Below are 9,960 nucleotides of genomic sequence, written 5' to 3' on the forward strand. Positions count from 1 at the left end.
GAAATGTTAATCATGATTTCATAGACTCTAATGTTGGATTGAAGACCCACCATATTTCAAAAATCGATATGAGGAAGTTTAATGGCAAGGATCCGGCAACATGGATATTAAAGATGGAGCAATTTTTCGATCTCAATAATGTGCAAAACACACAAAAGGTATGTATTGCAACTTTATATTTGGAACCAAATCATTTTGTATGGTATCAATGGCTATGCTCTCGTAAAAAATTATCACTTGGGCAATTTTTACGGAAGAATTGACGGCACATTATGAGGATACAAAAAGCAACACTTTTTTTAGCCAATTGATAAATCTCAAACAAAAGGGTTCAATAATGGAGCACATTGAGGAGTTCCAAAAATTGAACATAAGGGTAAAAAATATTCCAGAGGAGCATAGGATTGATGTGTTCATAGGGACTTTAAAGGATAATATCCAACATGATGTTCGCCTTTGGGAACCTGATTCATTAGAGAAGGCATTCAAGTTAGCAAGAAAAATGGAAAGCAAAATTATGGCAACTAGGAAGCATACTACTCACAACTATAAAGTTGGAAGTATTGTTGCCCCTAGTCTTCCACAACCTATAAGGTTGACACCACAACAATTGGAAGAAAAAAGAGCAAAAGGGCTTTGTTACAGTTGTGATAGCAAATACACTAAAGGTCATAAGTGTGCTGAGAAGAAATTATTCTACATAGATTGTGAAGAGGAAGAACTAAAGGAGCAAGAAAGGTCAAAAGAAGAGGATATACTCCAGGAACAAAGCCTAGATAAAGAAGAAATGAATCCGACCATATCTTGTAATGCATTGGCTGGAATTATCACTCCTCAAACCATCAAGATAGAAGGATAAATCAAGAAGAAAAAGGTAATAGTGTTGATTGATTCAGGAAGTACACACAATTTTATTCATTGTAAGGTAGCAAAAGAATTGAATTTCTTCCTATATCCAGCACCAGAGTGTCAAGTGATGGTTGCAAATGGAGGAACAATACATTGCTCTGGAAAGTGCCATAATATCAAGCTATCCATGGGAAAATATGTATTGACTAGCCCATTGCTTTCCATTCCAATGGGAGGTGTTGATGTTTTACTAGGAGTCCAAGGGCTACAATCCTTGGGTACAATAGCTTTTAATTTTCAAGAACTTTTCATGAAATTTTCTGTGGAAGGAAAGGAAGTTGAATTAAGGGGTATTGCAAGGAAACCGGGAAAGATAATCAGCTCTAACAGTATGACAAAGCTTCTAAAAAAGGAACAAAGAGGTGTAATTGCACAATTATGTTCGCTAGATGTTTCCACATCGAAATCATCTATTTCTCCATATCTCCAAAAAGTCTTGGACAATCATTCCAAGGTATTTGAGACTCCAAAAGGTCTCCCACCTATTCGTGATCATGATCATGCTATTCATCTAATTCCAGGAAGTGTTCCTCCAAACATTAGGCTGTACAGATATCCCTATGCCCAAAAGAGTGAAATTGAACGTATGCTTGCAGAAATGCTAGAGGTTGGTATAATTCAACCTAGTCAAAGTTCTTTCTCTGCTCCAGTAGTATTGGTGCATAAGAAGGATGGATCATGGCGCATGTGTCCGGATTATAGGGAGCTCAACAAGCTCACTATTAAAGATAAGTTTCCCATTCCTATCATTGATGAATTACTGGATGAATTGCATGGATCAATTTACTTCACCAAGTTGGATCTTCATTCAGGATATCATCAAATCATAATGAAGACTGAAGACATTCCGAAAATAGCATTTAGAACTCATGAGGGTCATTATGAATTTTTGGTCATGCCTTTTGGCCTTACCAATGCACCTTCTACATTTCAAGGTTTGATGAATTCCATTTTCAAACCCTTCCTTAGAAAAATTGTGTTAGTATTTTTTGATGATATACTAATCTACAGCAAGTCTTGGAAGGATCATGTTGAACATGTTGACAGGGTGCTACAACTATTGGAGGAGAAACAATTATATGCAAAAAGATCCAAATGTTTCTTTGGAGCACAAGAGGTGGAATATCTAGGTCATATTGTATCTCATGAAGGAGTTAAGGTAGACCCTAGAAAAATTAAAACCATTAAGGAATGGAAAATCCCCACATCCATAAAGCATCTGCGAGGATTTCTCAGGTTGATAGGGTATTATTGCAAGTTTGTTAAGAATTGTGGGAGAATAGCAGCACTTCTAACAACATTATTGAAGAAAGATCATTTTCATGGACTCCAGAAGCAACAAAGGCCTTCGAACATCTTAAATAGGCAATGTGCCAAGCACTGGTCTTAGCTACACAAGACTTCACAAAAACCTTTATTGTGGAATGTGATGCTTCAGGAAATGGAATCGGTGCTACAAGATGAAAGACCCATTGCTTTTGAAAGTCATCCAATCAAGGGAAAGTTTTTACACAAAGCTATTTATGAGAAGGAAATGTTGGCAATACTACATGCACTTAAGAAATGGTGACCCTACATAATGGGAAAACACTTCAAGGTAAAAAGGGATCATGATAGCCTTAAATACTTTTAAGAACAAATATTATCCTCTGAAGAGCAACAAAAGTGGGTCACAAAGATGTTGGGTTATGACTTTGAAATCATCTACAAAAAAGGGAAGCAAAATGTGGTGGTAGATGCACTCTCAAGAAAGGATGAGGATGTGGAAGCATTGTTGTGCGCCATTTCTATTATCCAACCAGATTGGATAAACGAAGCAAGGGAGGAATGGAAGAATGATGTAGAAGTGTGGGAACTTATTCGAAAGTTACAACAAGATTCCAGTACATCTGATACATTTAGCTGGCAAAATGATTCGTTATGGTACAAAGATCACTTATACCTTTGTAAGAATTCCCAACTCAAGCAAAATATTCTTATGGAATTGCACACTTCTCCCTTAGGAGGGCACTCAGGATTTTTAAAAACTTACCACATGCTTAAGAAGGAATTTTTTTGGGATGGCCTTAAATCGAATATTCAAAAGTTTGTGGTGGAATGTTTGGTTTGCCAACAAAATAAAGTTGAAACAATTAAGACCCCAGGTCTATTACAACCTTTATCCATTCCAAGCCAACGTTGGGAGGAGGTTTCAATGGATTTTACCACAGGTTTACCCAAGTCTGAGGGAAAGAGTGTCATCATGGTGGTAGTTGACAGACTTACCAAGTATGCACACTTTTGTGCATTATCACATCCATTTAAAGCCAGTACAGTTTCTACTGCATTTATGGAAACAATTCAAAAGCTACATGGAAACCCAAAGATTATTGTAAGTGATAGAGATCCCATTTTCACTGGAAATTTTTGGACAAAATTATTTTCTTGTCTCAGTACTTAGTTAGCTCATAGTTCATCTTATTATCCTCAATCTGATGGGCAAACTGAGATAGTAAACAAATGTTTGGAAGGATATCTTCATTGCTTTGTATCTGATAAACAGACATAATGGGTCAAATGGTTGCCTCTGGTTGAATGGTGGTATAACACGTCCTTCCATACAACAACAAAAATGACCCCATTTATGGCACTTTATGGATATCATCCACCATCCATCACATCATATTTAAAAGAAAATTCTAAGGTTCAAGCAGTGGAACATCACATCGAGCATCAACAACAAGTCCTCCAACTCTTAAAGGATAACCTCGTGTTGGCGCAGAATAGAATGAAACAACAGGCAGATCAACATCGTAGCGAAAGAAGTTTTGATGTAGGTGATTGGGTATTCCTACGGCTACAACCATATAAACAAATGTCCCTCAAGCAACCTAAGAAGGATAATAAATTATCACCAAAGTATTATGGTCCGTACAAGGTGTTGCAAAATATTGGTACTATGGCATACAAATTGGAGCTTCTTACAGCTTCTCGAGTGCACCCAATTTTCCATGTTTCATGTTTAAAGAAGGTTATAGACGACAAGATCCTAGTTCAAACAATATTTACAGAACTTGACGAGGAAGGAAAAATTATATTGGAACTGGAAGCAGTCACAGAAACAAGAACTCGACAACTATGAAATCGATCAATTTCGGAGTATCTCATCAAGTGGAAGAACTTATTCGCTGAAGATTCCACATGGGAGGATGAGAATTTTATACAGAAGCATCCAGAAATACTCAAACATTGAGGACAACACTTTTTTGAAGGACAGGGGCATATTAGGTCCCTATAATACTAGTGATTGCCCCATTACTATTGTAGTTGTATCCCTTATTAATATTGTTATGCCCCTATTGTCCCCATATTGTTATTACGGTGCCCCATAGAATCCCTCTATTGTTATTTTTGTGCCTTTATATTATTATTTTTAGATCGGCTGGGTTATATTGTGACTCCTTAGACTCCTATATATAGAAAGGAGGTTTTGTCATTTGAATCATCAAGGAATCATTCATTTGTGTAATGTAAAGTAGGTTTCCCCCTCGAAGAGGCTGAATTCTAAGGCGTAGGCTTTGTGCCTCTTTGATTATATCTTTCTCATGTCCGAATGATCTCTTTTTCAATGATCTATTCAACATCTGCTAGCATTTTTTCATCTTTTGTTGATACATTGTGACTTTCCTCGCTTTGCTCTCTATTTCTTGGAAACAAGTTCCCGTACCTTATAGACTTAAGGTGTTCCATGAAAATTCTTCCTCTATCAAAGCCTTTAATAGCTTCAGCTTCACTTAAGTTAAAACATCTAAAGAATTTACAAAAACATTAGCATGAATTGTATTCTTCACAATGACTTTTCCAACAATAATTGGAAAAGAAATAAATTGTTTTTTCTTTTTCTTTTTTCTATTCAAATATAGCTAGCTAACGTCGATATTGCTTGCAAACTTTAGCAACAAAATACCTATCTATAATCAACATTGGCAATAGCAATGGCCTAACTTCAAAACCATAAGTTCGTATAACCACATTGCATTATATTTCCTCATAGTCCCCTTTGCCACATAGGAAAGCCTCAACCTCTGCAGATATTCGAGAAGGCTCTTGTCCAGTTACCATGAAATACTTGCCTTACAAACACATCCTAAATTAAACAAAAATTTAAAGAAGCTTTGTACTTCCACAATATAGGATATCATAACTACATTGGTTCGTCACGAAATTTGAATCTAGGATTATAGGGTAAAATGTCAAACACATGCCTTGACATGAGAAGTGTTATCATATATTCCATCATAAAGAATCCATTTTTCTTGGGTGATCTATGCAACTGAACAACTAATTCATTCGAAATGACATTAGCCCAATCGAAAATACAATTATTTATGTATTTCTCATAAAGCACATAGAAAATTCATTTCAAAACATGCGTTGTACTATCTAGCCCTATTACGCGGGCAAAGAACCAACAAAATCCCTAAACAGTTTCCTAAGCAAAGAAATATATACAAGAGAAAGATTGGAAGGAACCTCAAAAGCTGGAGAAATGAATTCTCACACAATGCCATTTTCAATTCCTTTTTCCTCCAGGAAACTATTCACAGTGAATAATTCTAAATGCTTGTTTGGTTTCAATAACTTGAATAACTATCGGAATGCACTGGGATCCAAAGGAACCTTTGTTTCTCATAGCTTAATTGCCCTCTTTCTTAAATCAAAATGATTCGCACAAAGATAAACAATTTCTCTTAAATTAATGAACTCCATAACACACCTGGCATTCACTAATCCGGTACTCCAAATCTTGTTGCTTGTTTTCTCTTCCATTGATAGATTCACATATCACTCATACATTCTTGACCAGTTAAAGCTATCATCGATCTCAACAAGTGAGTTAATGGTATCACTGCAAATAGCTTCTTTCCTTCGCCTGCTACCAATTTTCTGTTTACAGTAAAAGAATACTCTATCAATAAATAACATATTCAAATCTCATTTCAGTTTACAATTCTTTGTTTTCTTCACAAACACTAGTTGTTATTATTACTCGTGTGAAAACTATTACACGTGACACTTCAAATAAATAGTAATTAAAGATACCAAAGACAATTTTTATTTTTTTGTAAGCTTGGTAGGACTCTCTGATTTTTCGAGTTTACATGTTTTACATGTCCATTACTCACTCCACTACGGGGGGAGGGTAGCACAAGATTTGAACCCAAGATCTCCGGTTCAGTGAGACTTCATTCCACAGTCATCGCCACTTGAGCTACCCCATGCGAATGATACCAAATCCAACTTTTATAGACAATAATAAAAAAAACAAAAAAATTCGAAATTATGAAAGCATACTATCCATTTACTTTGCACTTTGCCCCTGCTTCAAGATTATTGATATGCGTGTCGTAAGAAACAAAAACTTATGATATACAATAATAGGCGTTGTCTACCGAGGCAGTAGATTTTCCCACATGGTCAAAAATCACCACAATCGACAACACGAGTGTTTGAATCATGTTTTATGATAGTGGAAATGGATTCAACATCATCAAAAACCCCATAGACAAATTTGCCCATACCGCCAAAAATCACCGCAATTCAAAATTATTTTTTTCAACAAAAATTTGATAGCACGAGTGCTGACACCCAATATTATGAAAGTTGATAGATACAACAAAAATAATAATAATAATCCACCATATTTGATCAGGAACGTGCTGGAATTTCCATTATTTTTCCAATCAAATTTGAAGACTCATAAAATTATCAATAATAGCTACAAAGAGTAAAGTGTGCAACGACATTCACAAATAAATATTATGCCAACATGTATTCAACTACCTTCTACGATGAATCGACTTGACAGTTGGTCCCCGCTACTCTGTAAAACCGAACCAAATTTGGTTTATGAATGAGTTGACGCACCTATTTCTTGCAAAATTTGACACATAGTTTCGATGAAGTGGGAACCTTATTCCACATAAATGGATTTAATTTTAAACTCTTTGATTTTTGTGGATGTGGAAATAATTTAATTACTAAAAGTTGATAGTTGTAATCTTGAGTTACAAAATATTCTGCCATATTTTATCAAGAACGCGTTGAAATTTGCATTGTTTTTTCAATCAAATTTGAAGACTCGTAAAACTATCAATAATAGCTACAAATAGTAAATTTACCTTCTATGATTAATCAACTTGACAGTTGGTCTCCACTACTTTGTAAAACCAAATCAAATTTGATTTACGGATGACTTGACACACCTATTTCTCACAAAATTTGATACACAGTTTCGATGAAGTGGGAATCTTATTCCACAAAAACAAATTTAATTTTAAACTCTTTGACTTTTGTGAATGAGAAAATAATTTAATTACTGAAAACATAAACTTTCATTCATATTGTAACAGACACAACTACAAAAAGCAACTTGTAAACTAGAAATAACAATTGTTTTATCAATTAAATACTTATTACTATTATGCAATATTAGATTGTGTCATTTTAACGAATGCCAACAAGCACTACTCTATGTGATAGAACGTATGTGTCGAACAAAGATGAGAAACTTTTATACCTTGTGTGTATCAGTATATTGAATAAAGACGTGCGCGTGTACCTACTCGATAAATTAAGTGCTTTCTGTTAATAAGAGAACATACATTAGAACAATTAAAAATCTTGATGATATAAAATGCCACTTACATTAGGATTCATTCGAAATAAAAAACCAACGACTTCGACTAAACTACACAAGTCAAGGAACGAAAATTAACACTATGTCACATACTTTCGACATAACACAAATGAATATACTATTAGATGTGTTAAAAGTGCTACACATGACACGTTGAATAATTAGAAATTGAATAAGCCAAAGCTAATCACAATCCACTGATTTAATATTAGCGTTATACGTGTCATAAGAAACATAAATTTACCATATAAGTTCGAACTAACTATAATCATGATAATCAACTAAGAAACTGCCAAATACGAACAAGAAACCGACAAAGGTGAATCTATTTAAAAGCTTGCAGTATTGTAGAGCTTCTATATTTCTGCACTATTGCTATCATCCACGATTTAACAGAAATGTATCTCATACATACATCATCTTCGACACATTCTTCATTGATGATAATGAAACTTTTTTCTTAGCTCTGTATTAATTGAGAGTGTAACCTTTGATTAATTAATTAGTTTTGTGCAACTATTCTTCTGTAAAGTTATATCTGCAAAAGTTCTAAATGGGAAAGAGTTTAAAAATTAGCCAAAGAAACGCTCTTCCCAATGCGTAAAGGAGTTGCATCTTCATACAACTATTAACAAATGTGTGTGCAAACAACTTTCACTTTACGAAGAGCAAAAATCGTGGTGGTTTGAGCATTGGTTGTTTTCTAGATTCATGGTTTATTGTATAATACATCTTCGATTTTCAATTGAGCATGAACGACATCTCCAATTTGTATTAACTTTCATTGCTTTATGTTGAGAATTTGTTGCTTTTCATACAATATTCAAAGATTCCATTCAAACACAATTAAAATTTGAAGGTGCGTTCATCTATGCAACGACATATTTATGCAAGACAACAAAAGTTCGAACAATACTCCAAGCTCTTAAACACAATTTGAAAAGAGAAAACACTACATGATTCGCTACTCGAAATACGTAAATGATTAGAAAAGGCTCCTATTGATATCAACAAATAGCTTCTTTCCTTCCTCCATTAACGATTTCAAAATTCTTGTCGATTTGTTTCCCTATAAATCACCACATGTATGTCACGAAATCACTATATTGGAGATAAAGTTGACATCCAAATCTCTTTATCATTCCAATGTCTATCCTGTCATTAGTATTTATTATTATTATTATTAATTCACAAATATAACGATTAGAACGAAGTGAGTTATTTTTTGAAGACATGTTTCCCTAGAAATCACCATCCGGTACTATTTTGCATCTGAAACACACTACAAAGACAAAGTTTCCATCCAAATTTTTTATTGTCACAATATTTGTCTTTTGATTAATAGTAAACATGCTTGCGATTAAATACTAATCCTATTAAATGTAATTGAGGTGCTTTGCTTCGTTAAGAAGAGCTCGAGGCAGAGGAAAATGGCAGACTAGGGTTTCTGACAAACCCTTACACGGTGCAGAGACAGAGCAAGCAATCTCTCAAGACTACGAAATATTGCTGCCAGTGCAGGTTTGGCAGATCTGGTAGCCACAACCAATGAACTTCCCGATGGGAGAGGCAACAAAGCCTCCCCCCACAAGCCACAACAATGGAGATCGGCCACTTGATGGCAGAAATGAGAAGACATCAACTAAAAATGCAGAGCAGCCAGCGGAACACCCTGTTGATCCGGATTTAAACAGGAACGCAATAAAATACAAAGATAACCATAAACACAAAGATGCAGCGGAAATAATACTTCATTTCATTAATGGAAAGTACTGAAATATGCTTACAACCAGAAATGGAAATAAACCAGCTAGGGCGATGGTAGCTTATCTCTGAGAAGAGATGTGCGGCTACATGCCTCTGAACTGTTCTGAATTGTGTTACAATGAGGCTCCAAGGCCTATTTATTGTTGAGAAACAATGGAAAACCCTTCACATCCCGAAACCTAACCCTAGAAGATGAAACGCCAAATTGTGGGCCCCGTTTGGGTAAATTGGTACATCAATTTCCCGGGGTCGTAACTTTGGCATACGATCTCCGTTTGACGTGTACGATAGCTCGTTAGAAAGATCTATCCGAGTACTACCACTTTGGGAGGAAACATCGGTCCATTGACCCATGTTGCCCCAAATTCCCAAAAAAAGTGTCGTTTAGGGCCTCAAAACGGCTCCGGAAGTTCAAGACCCGAAAAAACTGCTAAAAATAGTAAACTGTGCTACAATTTAGGAAACTGAAAAAGCTGAAAGAGACAGTTGTGGGGGTCCAAATGGGATAGGTGGGTGGCCACCAACATCCACCTGGATCATTCCTCCCCCCTTAGGAAGCAATGGTCCCCATTGCATTGAGTTCCTCCATCTGCTGAACTTGTCCT

Source organism: Pinus tabuliformis, chromosome 7 (assembly GCF_031772625.1).
Source record: "Pinus tabuliformis cultivar Carrire ecotype Pingquan chromosome 7, CPIR1, whole genome shotgun sequence".
NCBI classification, from domain to species: Eukaryota; Viridiplantae; Streptophyta; class Pinopsida; order Pinales; family Pinaceae; genus Pinus; species Pinus tabuliformis.